Source organism: Bactrocera neohumeralis, unplaced genomic scaffold (genome assembly GCF_024586455.1).
Source record: "Bactrocera neohumeralis isolate Rockhampton unplaced genomic scaffold, APGP_CSIRO_Bneo_wtdbg2-racon-allhic-juicebox.fasta_v2 ctg603, whole genome shotgun sequence".
Classification (NCBI taxonomy): Eukaryota; Metazoa; Arthropoda; class Insecta; order Diptera; family Tephritidae; genus Bactrocera; species Bactrocera neohumeralis.
In genome coordinates this window covers 65,692-79,857 of record NW_026092914.1, presented here as the reverse complement: position 1 = coordinate 79,857, position 14,166 = coordinate 65,692, and positions in this window count along the sequence as shown.

Below are 14,166 nucleotides of genomic sequence, written 5' to 3'. Positions count from 1 at the left end.
GAGGTCCTTCCCGATCCTGACGGAGCTTTTTGTGTTGTTCACCGTCAGTATACACAGCCGTATTAGTTTTGCGGGGATACCAAATTCAGACATCGCGGCATAAAGGCAGCTCCTTTTCGTGCTGTCGAAAGCAGCTTTGAAATCGACAAAGAGGTGGTGTGTGTCGATTCTCCTTTCACGGGTCTTTTCCAAGATTTGGCGCATGGTGAATATCTGGTCGGTTGTTGATTTTCCAGGTCTAAAGCCACACTGATAAGGTCCAATCAGTTTGTTGACGGTGGGCTTTAATCTTTCACACAATACGCTCGATAGAACCTTATATGCGATGTTTAGGAGGCTAATCCCACGGTAGTTGGCGCAGATTGTGGGGTCTCCTTTTTTATGGATTGGGCATAGCACACTTAAATTCCAATCGTTGGGCATGCTTTCGTCCGACCATATTTTACAAAGAAGCTGATGCATGCACCCTATTAGTTCTTCGCCGCCGTGTTTGAATAGCTCGGCCGGTAGTCCGTCGGCCCCTGCCGCTTTGTTGTTTTTGAGGCGGGCAATTGCTATTCGAACTTCTTCATGGTCGGATATAATATATATATATATATATATATACACTGCGGCTCTCCCAATGATCAATTCAGATTTTACAATTACTGCAACTTATGCGGATGACACTGCTCTGCTGGCTTCGAGTGGCAACCCTACTGCTACACCCAGAACTGTATGTGTTTGTAGTGGCTCCTAAGGTCAGGATCCCATCTGAGTCTAAAGAGCAAGCTATATAAGATAAGACTCAACCCTATTTAGTCGTATGAGATTCAAACCGTAAATAGATAATTGAATTAAAACCGAAATGCTCGCTACGCAATGACTTAGCAGGTCATCCAAGTAGCGATACCTTTATAGCCATTTTCTTGACAGATGACGCCGGAGTCTGGTCAAGCTGTCATGTTATTTTTGTTCAGTTTAGTTTGGCATCTCATCATCGATAGACAAACACCTGAGCAACGTTTACAAATCGTTCAACTTTATTACGAAAATTTACATTCTGTAAAGAATGTGTTTCGCGTGCTTCGCTCAACCCATGGTCAACATAATCGACCTACAGAGAGTCCTATTCGAAACATCTTACTCATCTTGAGACCAAGCATTCATTACTGGATAATATTCGACCGAACAGATCACTTCCAGTACGCAGTGAAGAAAATACACCAGTCATAGTTGAGAGTGTTTAGTCGATTCGGCGCCGTTCGCCGCAACTCGGACTGACGTACGGAACTACTTGGCGAAAGCACAGAGTACAGTTTATGCAAGAACTGAAACCACTCTACCTTCCCGAGCGACATCGCTTTGCTCTATGGGCTCTGGAAAAGTTCCAAGAAGATCCGAAGTTTTCGAAGGATTCGCTTGTTCAGCGATGAGGCCCATTTCTAGCTTTGTGGGTATGTAAACAAGCAAAATTGCCACATTTGGGACGAGGAGCAACCTGAATAAATTCAAGAACTTCCATTTTATCCAGAAAAAAACAACAGTTTAGTGTGGTTAGTGGGCCGTTTGAATCATCGGTACATGTTTCGACAAGATGGCTCCACTTCCCTCAAATCGCATCAATCCATGGATTTATTGAGAGAAAACTTTGGTGAGCGGATTATTTCAGGTCTTGGGTCGGTCGATTGGATTGATCCTGTGATACACACCGTAAGATAAGTATATGCGGTCAATCGCACTTCAATTCAGGCCCTCGACCAGCCGAAATGCTCACATGAGTCACCGAAAATTGGACTCAACGGATGGACCAAATGAAATGTAGCCGCGCCAACGTTTCAAAGAGATAATGTGCATAAAATAAATGCCAGATAATGCTCTTTCGAATGATAATAAACATTCCCCATTAATTTTGAAATGTACGTGTTCTTTACATGAAAAAGTGGGGAATCTCGAAATGGAAATGGTTCACTTGGATCCACATACATATCTTCTGTCTGGGTACATTAAGAGTTATAGTACGATTTTGACCGTTCTTGAGCGTAAGAGACAATATATTTAAAAGTTTGTTATTCGGTAATTGGACGTGGTTGATATCCAGTTTCATCCATTTTTACAGAATATGGTATATACTCGTAATATAACTAGCAGACCCGGTCACGCGTTGCTTTGGCTAAATTTTTTGTTATATTACATTGTAGTAAACTCTTCACGGGGAACAGTTACGCCTTATTCTAATGAAATTATTATGTACGAAAGAAAACTGAGAAGCTGATATAAGAATCCAATGGTTGGAATTTGAAAGGGAAGTACTTTTAATGCGACTAAAGCAAATTTTCATACTATTGAATTTGGCAAGAGTTAATACAAAAGAATTCATTTAAAAAATACTTTTTTTTATTTGAATTTCTAGCAAATAGTCTTAGATCTTTAAGAATAATATTCAATATTTTGAATTATAAATATATTTAGTCTTAATTTAATTTAGCTCAAAGTGCTCAACATTTTTGTTTAATCCGTATTTAGCTAACATAAATAGATTCGACGGTTTTCCTACAAGTGAACATGCAACATATAGTTGACCATGAGAAAAGCATTCATATTCCAAATCTAAATATCTTCTTCTTCTTAATTGGCGTAGACACCGCTTACGCGATTATAGCCGAGTTAACAACAGCGCGCCAGTCGTTTCTCCTTTTCGCTACGTGGCGCCAATTGGATATTCCAAGCGTAGCCAGGTCCTTCTCCACTTGGTCCTTCCAACGGAGTGGAGGTCTTCCTCTTCCTCTGCTTCCCCCGGCGGGTACAGCGTCGAATACTTTCAGAGCTGGAGTGTTTCCGTCCATTCGTACAACATGACCTAGCCAGCGTAGCCGCTGTCTTTTAATTCGCTGAACTATGTCAATGTCGTCATATATCTCGTACAGCTCATCGTTCCATCGAATGCGGTATTCGCCGTGGCCAACGCGCAAAGGACCATAAATCTTTCGCAGAACTTTTCTCTCGAAAACTCGCAACGTCGACTCATCAGTTGTTGACATCGTCCAAGCCTCTGCACCATATAGCAGGACGGGAATTATGAGCGACTTATAGAGTTTAGCTTTTGTTCGTCGAGAGAGGACTTTACTTTTCAATTGCCTACTCAGTCCGAAGTAGCACCTGTTGGCAAGAGCAATCCTGCGTTGGATTTCCAGGCTGACATTGTTGGTGGTGTTAATACTGGTTCCTAAATAGACGAAATTATCTACAACTTCAAAGTTATGACTGTCAACAGTGACGTTAGTGCCAAGTCGAGAGTGCGACGACTGTTTGTTTGATGACAGGAGATATTTCGTCTTGCCCTCGTTCACTGCCAGACCCATTTTCTGTGCTTCCTTGTCCAGCCTGGAGAAAGCAAAACTAACGGCGCGGGTGTTGAGGCCGATGATATCAATATCATCGGCATACGCCAACAGCTGTACACTCTTATAAAAGATGGTACCTTCTCTACTAAGTTCTGCAGCTCGAACTATTTTCTCCAGAAGCAGGTTGAAAAAGTCACACGATAGGGAATCGCCTTGTCTGAAACCTCGTTTGGTATCGAACGGCTCGGAGAGGTTCTTCCCGATTCTGACGGAGCTCTTCGTGTTGCTCAACGTCAGTTTACACAGCCGTATTAGTTTTGCGGAGATACCAAATTCAGACATCGCGGCATAGAGGCAGTTCCTTTTCGTGCTGTCGAAAGCAGCTTTGAAATCGACGAAGAGGTGGTGTGTGTCGATTCTCCTTTCACGGGTCTTTTCCAAGATTTGGCGCCTGGTGAATATCTGGTCGGTTGTTGATTTTCCAGGTCTAAAGCCACACTGATAAGGTCCAATCAGTTTGTTGACGGTGGGCTTTAATCTTTCACACAATACGCTCGATAGAACCTTATATGCGATGTTGAGGAGGCTAATCCCACGGTAGTTGGCGCAGATTGTGGGATCTCCTTTTTTATGGATTGGGCATAGCACACTTAAATTCCAATCGTTGGGCATGCTTTCGTCCGACCATATTTTACAAAGAAGCTGATGCATGCTCCTTATCAGTTCTTCGCCGCCGTGTTTGAATAGCTCGGCCGGCAATCCATCGGCCCCCGCCGCTTTGTTGTTCTTCAGGCGGGTAATTGCTATTCGAACTTCTTCATGGTCCGGCAATGGGACGTCTGCTCCATCGTCATCGATTGGGGAATCGGGTTCGCCTTCTCCTGGCGTTGTGCATTCTCTGCCATTCAGCAGGCTGGAGAAGTGTTCCCTCCATAATTTAAGTATGCTCTGGGCATCGGTCACTAGATCACCTTCGGGGTTCTAGAAGAGTATGCTCCGGTCTTGAAACCTTCTATATGCCGCCGCATTTTTTCGTAGAATTTTCGAGCATTACCCCTGTCGGCCAGCTTATCAAGCTCTTCATACTCACGCATTTCGGCCTCTTTCTTTTTCTGTCTGCAGATGCGTCTCGCTTCCCTCTTCAATTCACGGTATCTATCCCATCCCGCACGTGTAGTGGTCGATCGTAACGTTGCGAGGTAGGCAGCCTGTTTTCTCTCCGCTGCGGCACGACACTCCTCGTCGTACCAGTTGTTCTTTTGCACTTTCCGAAAACCAAGGGTTTCGGATGCAGCTGTACGTAAGGAGTTTGAAATGCCGTCCCACAGTTCCCTTATACCGAGTTGTTCATGAGTGCTCTCAGAGAGCAGGAGTGCAAGCCGAGTAGAAAATCGTTTGGCAGTCTGTTGTGATTGCAGCTTTTCGACGTCGAACCTTCCTTGTGTTTGTTGGCGTGCGTTTTTTGCTGCACAGAGGCGGGTGCGAATCTTGGCTGCAACAAGATAGTGGTCCGAGTCGATGTTAGGGCCTCGGAGCGCACGCACATCTAAAACACTGGAGACGTGTCTTCCGTCTATCACAACATGATCGATCTGGTTGGTAGTTTTTCGATCCGGAGACAGCCAGGTAGCTTGATGAATTTTTTTGTGCTGGAATCTAGTACTACAGATAACCATATTTCGGGCCCCGGCGAAGTCGATCAGCCTCAACCCATTTGGGGATGTTTCCTCGTGGAGGCTGAATTTACCGACCGTAGTGCCAAAGATACCTTCTTTGCCCACCATGGCGTTAAAGTCGCCAAGCACGATTTTGACATCGTGGCGGGGGCATCTCTCATAAGTGCGTTCCAAGCACTCATAAAAGGCATCTTTGGTCACATCGTCCTTCTCATCCGTCGGAGCGTGGGCGCAGATCAGTGATATGTTGAAGAACCTCGCTTTGATGCGGATTGTGGCTAGACGTTCATTCACCGGAGTGAATGATAGTACTCGGCGACGGAGTCTCTCTCCCACCACGAATCCCACACCAAACTTGCGCTCCTTTATATGGCCACTGTAGTAAATGTCACAAGGAGATATTCGTCTCTGTCCTTGTCCCGTCCATCGCATTTCTTGGACGGCGGTGATGTCAGCCTTTATTTTCACGAGGACATCAACCAGCTGGGCAGCGGCACCTTCCCAATTAAGGGACCGGACATTCCAGGTGCATGCCCTGATATCGTTATCATTATTTCGTTTGCCATGGTCGTCATCAAAAAGGGGTTTCTCATCCGAGGCTGTTTGTCGCTTTTCATTGGGATAGGCTTTTTACGTGGCGGGTCCCAAACCCAGCGCACAACCCTATGCAGGGGATGTTTCGCCTTCTCTCTTTAGCTCACCTTCGAACGGATGTTCTTAGGCTACCCAGAGGATACTTGGTCAAAGACCGGAAGTCGTGAGCTGCTTGAGTCATATGTAAAAGAATCGTTTCTGGCCACTCCCAAGTGAATGGCGATCAGAGAACTTTCCTCACTTGCGTGAACTTCTACACATGACCCCATCCTCCAAATATATATTGATTATAATTGATTTATATAGATTGATTTAAAAGATATCAGATCGCCTGGTAACAACTGTTGTATTTGGAAGTTAATTTCGTCAACATCAACATTTTTGGCTGACAAAATAGCCCGCTCACTGAGCCAGTTATGATTCAATACTATAAAAGAATTTAATTTATACTTGAGTACTTTAAGTACTACGTGGCCTGTAATGCTAACACTAAAAATTGAAAAAGTAAGAATAATTGAATATTTTATTCCAAATTATTTTTCTATTATTTGACAGTCACAATTATCCGTTAGTTCCAAATTATTCTAACGGATGACGTTAACTGTTGGCTGCATTGAGTAAGTATTCAATAGATGGCACTCTTTAAAAAATACAAATTTAATAGCATAGAAAGAATTGAGCTTTTTGTATGTAAATTACGCGTTCGCTTTGAGTATAACTGTGAGTGTATGTGTGTGGACTTACGACAGTAAACGTGATTCTTTAGCACTGCAAAATGAAGCCAAACAACCCACTTGGCCGCTCTAACTGTGCTAAGTTTATGTCAATATACATCCCATAGTGTGACAAGCATACAAATGTATATACAAAAGTGTATATTATATCATATTTGTATGCAAGAGAAGGTCATTTGTCGACAAGCTGGTGCATCGTATCGGCATTTGTCATTATTTTGTGGTCTCGCAGGTTGCTCTTTTTTTTTAGGCGCTAACAGTTTCTTGTATTAAAAAATTGCACAAGGCTGCGTTATTGCCAAGAATTGTAATATTTTTTAAATATAAAAAAAAACTTATTATTCTTGTTGTAATTTAAAAATTTACTTTAAATAATAATAATAATCCCATTAGTGACTCCAAGCCTAGAAGAGAATTTGATGAAAGGAAAAGCAGTTATGAGCTTTTAAGGTTCAGTTAAATGTGCTGCATCTCACCAGCGACGCACCCCGCATATTTTCACTACAAAACGTCCAGCACTTTTTATCGCTTCCTCTTCACATATGCAGCTGTATCGATGAGTAGACAAATTGAAGTTTCACTGTTTTTTTATGTTATTGCGCGTAATTTAAGTCATCATCTAGACGCTAATGGGCTATTGACACATTTTCCATAAACGCACACACTCTGATGGATATAAGCCGCCCAGTTGCGTCGCTGCTCCGACAAGATCTAAAGAGCAAACTCTACTAACTCACGGGAATGTAATGTTTTCTATTCTTTTATTTTACAGAATACAGTCGTTTGCGTACATTTGGTTTGGTCTTGCAAGCCCCAGTCGGTCAACTGATGAACTAAAGTTCATGAATTGTAAATTATATTAGAAACCTGTGCCAACACAACAAGGAAAGTGTTCAGACGAAAATAAAAAACGGCCTATAAACCCACGGTCATATATATGAGCATAGATCTTTCAGTTCGCACTGTCTCAACGAATATAGCTATGCACATCTTTACCATATGTTTTTTTTTATATTTGTTGTCCATGGCGTATACGTAACATCACTGCTGTGAATAGTATTGCCTGATCACGCATACGCCGTGTACTCCATTGTGCAGTCGATTATGCAAATGTTGTATGCATACATATTTGCATATATGTTCCTGTGGTTGTGTTAGTGTACGTTTTATTGATGTAGTGTTACTTGCATGGCACGAGATATGCGCCTAATGATATATTATGTTGACCTGCCTTGCTTTATATTCATATATATAACCAGGCTTAAAAATTAAATTGCTTTTACAACCTTTTATTATGAATAAAGATCGCTGCCTAGTGTTTTCTAATCTTAGTTCGGTATTTTAAATGTTTCCACCCCTGAAACGTAGCTTCGGCGATAGACGACTCTACTTTTTACCTTCGGTGACCTACAAAGGACATTCAGGAGCGCAAAAATTTTAAGTGAAATTAACTGCCTTTTAATCCAAAATACAACAACAGAGAGAAAAAGGATTACAGCGAAATTTTGCAGTTTTCACACTTATGACCCAATTGCATTACCGCTTTCGATCCGCCGTCTGTTTTTGTTGTTGTATGAAGTGCGTGCATTTGCATTCTTCCACTTCAGTGAGCTGCAGTTCGTTGTAATCATCACAAAGCCGAATAGCGCCGAGCTGAACTGAGTTGAACTGATGCGGAGCATATGAGCTCACTTATGTGAAGTCACTTACAGGGCTTAAAATGTGCTCGTATATATGAAGGGACGTGAGAACTTGAATGTGTGTGTGCATGTACTTTTGATCACTTTTTATTGCTGCCCAGTTTTTTCGTTATCTGTTGCAAAAGATAGCCCATATTGCACGTCACTGCAACATAATCTACTTGTTTCCCGATGCTTTACTTCCTCCCTTCAGCTAATAAGTCGTCCAGGGCATTTTTAACCACGTGTGTTTGTGTTTGCAATTACGTCAGCGCTTCGTCACGCAGCGTGGAGCCTTTCGAAGTATGAAGTTAATTTCCACTCAGCGAAGGGCAAAGATAACCGATCAGCAAGGAAAAGATTGAAAATCTTATTTATATAATGTAAATATGTAAGAAGGTGTAAGTTCAACGTAAGTATAGCAAGCGGTTATTCACTCACTGAAAGTACATTACAGCAGATAAAGGACGCTCAAACACTGCTTCACAGTTTTTAGTCTCGTATGCAATTATGTTTAAAAACATTTTGAACTTATAGTGTGTTCTTCAAATCGGTATTAATTCGTAAGCAAATAAGAAATGGCTAAATTCGGGTATAACCGAACATTTAATACTCAGGCAACTTTCACAAATTAAAGCTGTTTATTAGTTATATCGCAAGCTTCTATCGAATTTCATTAATTCTAAGCAAAAAAAAATTACCGTTATTAATAAAACACGCTCTTTCAATGCTACTAACTCACATATTAACTCACACATCTATATTTGGTATATGATACCGACCCCACTCAACCCATTTTTGACACACAGATATATCGTTTTGTCGACCACATTTTTATTGAACACACATCCGTTTTGCCGTAAGCTATTTGTATGCATTTGTGTATTGTTAAGCATATATATTATTATATATAGTTGTATGTATCCCCAAAAATGGTAAATTGATTTTATTTCCATTTTGTGCCTGACATACATCTGCACTTTAAATGTACCAGCTGTTTGATTGTTGTACAATTCCATGATTCCACATTTTTGTGGTTTGCCGATTGATTTGCTTCAATGAATTCATTGACAGGCTCATATGGTGTGTTAGTTATGTGATTTCCCATGGCGGCGGATAAATGTCGAACATTATTGCTAATGCAGCAATCATTGAAAATACCCATTCGCCCAGCAGCGAGCAAAAATAGTTGGAATGTTAAAGGAAATGGAACCCAACTAGTAAGTCTTCTAACTTTCTTCCGGCCAAGGAAAATTCACGAGAGATCAATTCTAAGATCTTGGTCATAAATATTTAAGTCTCATGTAAATAAGTTATAACATAAAAAATTATGAAAGCAATCTTTATTCAGCTTAAATTAAAATGTTGCGAATTTGGTAATCTTACTTTCAAAATAAATTTATAAAATAATTAATAAATAAATTGAAAATTGGTAAAAGCCAAAATTTTTGTAGTAATTTATTTACAAACCGGCCATTCTATTTTGAAACTCGTATATTTCGAAACAGCTCATATTAGTGCACTAACTGGTATTTTTTCTAGAATGATACACATGTATGTGCATATATTATGGGCTATCAATGCCAAGAGTGGAGCGAAATGTGTTGTTGATTGCTATGATTGGCTGTGTGCTTCCATTCGCTGTCCTCAGGCAGCTTTAATGGCATCCGTTTTTGTGTGAGAATAAAGTGCATCCAAAAGCATGAAAATGCTTAAGGGGGTATTCTGGTCTAGAAGCATGAATTTCAGGTAATTTTTAAAGTGTCGTTAAAAAAGGCAATTTATATTTTTAGTATCCATTTTTTGATTAGTTATTTGATAATTTTAGAAGAGTTCAGAAAAAAATTAAAAACTATAAAAAGTAAACAATTTCAAAAATTATGAGCTGACGAAGTGGGGGGTCTCTAAAAATTTCCACGTGACCTTACCCATGATTTCAACCCTCCTAGTTATCTGCAACCTAAAAAAAAAGAAAGATTATTAATCTAGAATAATGTCGCAAGGGCCGGAACTACGGAAAAGTGGGAAAACTTTTATTTTACAAAATGGCGACTGCCTGAAAAAACAGTTTTTTTGGATCACTTTTTCTGACTATTTCGAATTTTTTAAAAATAATAAAAAATAAAAATTAGAGGACGGGGCTAGTTCCAACCATAGACAAGCCTATAAAGAAGACTCTGTAAAAATTTCAAGTAAATCGGTACAGTAGAACCTGAGAAATCGTGGGTATCGTTCCGAAAAAGTCAGTTTTGAGAAAAACGCGTTTAAAGTTTCGCGTAATGTCTTTTGTTCGATTAGTTCCGGCCGAACCAGTTTGGATGCCGGGTCAGAAAAATGCCTATATCTCCGAAAATAATTTGAATTTTGAAAAATCCTCTTGTACACATATTCTTGAATAGTTAAACTTTGAAAATATAAAAAAAATCCGATTTTTTTAATCTTCTAGACCAGAATACCCCCTTAAGTGTATTGGAATTTGTGTCGAAAATGATAATTACCAAATAGGTGTGAAGCAGATATGATTTACCGTCTTTTTGGTAACAAAATTAATAAATAAACTAAAGAAAATAAGCTGCCATAAGCCTTAAGCGTCAGGGTATACTGATAAACTGAGAAAAAGTATATTTTATAATTGTCTTTTATCAGCCACAATTTATTAAATTTTAGCAATAAAATTCAGTTTGATTGAAATGTTTATCTTCTTGTTTCTAAGCATTGTCATATGGATTTGGAAAACTAGATTTGAACTAGTTCTAAAAAACATAATCATCATTTAAAATATCAGCAAGAGAAAACTCAAACACAAAATTGCAAATAGCTTTTTTAAATTTTCAAATTTCCCAATAGTTAAATGTACACCCACTGTTGCTTTTTCAATTATTCACTCACTATCACTTTATTGACAAAAGTACGAAAATGTATTTTATGTTTAAAATGGTTTTAATTGATCCATAAAATATGTAAAATATAAAACAAATGCAAAATATAAATATATGCACTAGATGATCAAATAGAGAGCCGACCAAATGGTGTCCAGATAAAACCAGAAGCGTTGGCGTACATTCGAATGTAGCCCGGCGGCTGGACGTGTCCCGAAACTTGATGTAGCGTTCTGGCTCGCTGAAGAATTAGCGCACGCAGGATTGGAATATGCCAACATGGCGCAGTGTAGAAGTGAAAGTATCAAAGAACGAATGTTGATATGCGATGAGTGTATGGAGAATGTGTCTGTTTCCGTTGTCCATCCTTTTGGTTCAGTGGGTTGGTGTACAGATGTGGTGAGTTGTGTTGGTGTTGTGTTATGTTATGGTGCTATCGGCTATGGTATATTGAGCTGTATCTTGTTAGGGTGCGCCAGTTTTTCCCGGGTAGAGTGGGAGGCTGCTTAACTCATTTAAACACCCAACATTTTCGCTTACTGCAATCGTAACAATTAGTTTAGCTTTTTGAATGGGTGGCAGCTCAAATTTTATTTCAGTTAAAGGTCCACGCGAATAATTTTCGAAATACATATCATTACGATAAGAATACAAATATTTATATTTCATTTTTTACGTGTCAACTCTTTTGCAAAATTATTTTTAAGCAAACATGAACAGACTAATTTTCGAAAATAATTTCCCTACGTTGTCTAATATTTTCAGTTCCACCAAACTGGTTGTAACTCATTGACAAAATATATCTCTCCGAGCATTTTCTAGAATTATTTTGATTTTTTATATTCTCTCCGAAGAAATAAAAGACATCATACAGCAAACTAGCTAAACAATTGACAGTATCGTTAGAAATTCAACTTAAATTTTTTCTGTTTTTCCGCTCAACTAATTACCATATAGTTACCATTCGCCATTTAAAGCTGTTGTGCACAAAATAAATTGTTTAAGGCACGATAGAGTTGCTCAGTCGTCCGCTTGATGCCAAAATTTCTACCGAAAACCCCAATAGAGCGAAACAGTGGCACAAGGCAAAAGCTAGAGAAATCAATGCAAAAAATTAAGAAGAACGAAAAAGCTGAAAACTAAAAGCCAAAATAAAAGGAAACAGGAAATCGCTGGAAATACAATTCAATATTTTCATTTTTCCCAACTAAACGGGCCAGAAAGTGAAACTAGCAGCAAAAACAACGACAAGAATAGAAATGGCGCAAAAATCCCTACCGCGGAAATAATGTGGATACATTGTTTTGGTGCGAATGAATTTAAAAGAAACTTTATTTTCACTTAAAATATTTCCAATTCATTTCTGTTCTACTTTTGTGCTTACTGGTTATTTTTATTATATTGTTTTTGTTATTTCGTTCTTATTATTATATTTATCACAGCTTAGTTGCACCGGCAAAATTGTCCTTCTGTTACACTTTGTCTACTTCCGTGAGGAACAACGATGCAGGAATGCAAGTGTGCGTATGTTAAAATATTTTCGTTTGCTAATCTCCTTTAGATTTTAGTTTTCTTTTACTGTTATTTTATTTTTAAGAATATGCATATTTATGTGTTTATGTATATGTTTGTATGTAGCTTTTGAACAAATTTCTTTTTGCCGATGGCTTCTCCTTCTGCCTACTCAACACTAAGCTTTAACTTTAACTTTGCAGTCTGCTTCTGTGTTCGTATATATGTATGCGAATGTAAAACTTGTCGGCCACGCGGGAACTCAGTTAGCAACTGTGTCATTGTCATTGTCGCAAATTATGCAAATTTATATTGACCGAGTTGTTATTCAAATTTAGTGCCACTCAGTTTGTCAAAGTTGTGAGGCCACAGAATTTTTTTTCCTGGCTTCTCATATAGCTTCAAAACTTTAGAAATTTAATTTAAAAAATAGAAAAAATGTGAACATTTTTCAATTACCCTCGAGCATATTTTTAATACCAATTACCAAACAACAAAGAACTGGTTTGAAAACATCTTCAATTTCTAACAATAATTTTTATTTTAATAAACAATAACGGTATATACATTCATCAGGTGGATGTTGAACAACTGCTGATTTTATGGAGGATGTTTTTGCTGGCTTTTTTCCGTGTCACAAAAATGAGCAGCTAATATAACCGGGAAGTCCTTTTTCATGTACTTATTTCACGAGCTTGATTATGACTTTTAGTTTTATGTCCCTGATAACATATTTTTTGTAGAAAACCATTACTTAAATTCAGGGGGCGTAAAAAATACTGTGACTGAATTCTCCATTTCGTGAATGAAAAATAATATTTTTTCTCATATCTGAATACATATAACGTATGTATGTTTCTACTACTGTGCCCAAAAAATAAAAATAAAAAAATAAACATTTGAATTTAAACTGCGCGCGTCGAAGGATTTGGAGAATTATTTTTTTTTTAGGTCAGTAGTACTGTCAGTCACATTTATGTCAAATTTCATGTCAAAATATTGATTAGTGTTTGAGATACGTGTCGTTTTGTGAGCTGCTAAAAGTGAGTTTTTCGTTTTTTGCGATGTCGAAATTTGTTGAGCAAAGAATTTGCATTAAATTTTGTTTACGGAATCAATTTTCTGCTGCGGATACGTTGAGGATGGTGCAAAAAGTCTTTGGTGATGAGGCTATGTCTAAAAAAAATGTTTACAAGTGGTATAGTGAGTTCCAAGCCGGCCGTGAACGTGTCGAAGACGAAGAGCGTCCAGGGCGACCATCAACCTCAACCGACGAAGCTCACGTTCAACAAATCAAAGATTTGGTGTTGAAAAACCGTCGATTAACAATTAGAGACCTTGCTGATGAAGTTGGCATATCGAAAAGCTCAGCCAATACCATTTCGAAGGATGTTTTGGGCCTCAAGCGCGTCAAATCTCGACTGGTACCGAAAACATTGAATTTTTTGGAAAAAAGGCGTCGCGTTGAAGTGTGTGAAACGATGCTTTCCAGCTACCAGGGGGTCATGAAACACATCACAACTGGCGATGACTTGGATCTATGCTTACGACCCCGAAACAACCGATCAATCGAGCGAATATCGTGCCAAAAGCGAGCCGAGACCAAAAAAATCGTTCCAAAGTCGCTCAAAAATCAAGGTCATGTTGACTGTTTTCTTCGATTATCGTGGTGTTGTGCATTATGAATTCCTTCCAACCGGTCAAACAGTCAACAAGGAATATTATTTGAACGTTATGCGTCGTTTGCGTAACGCTATCCGCCTAAAAAG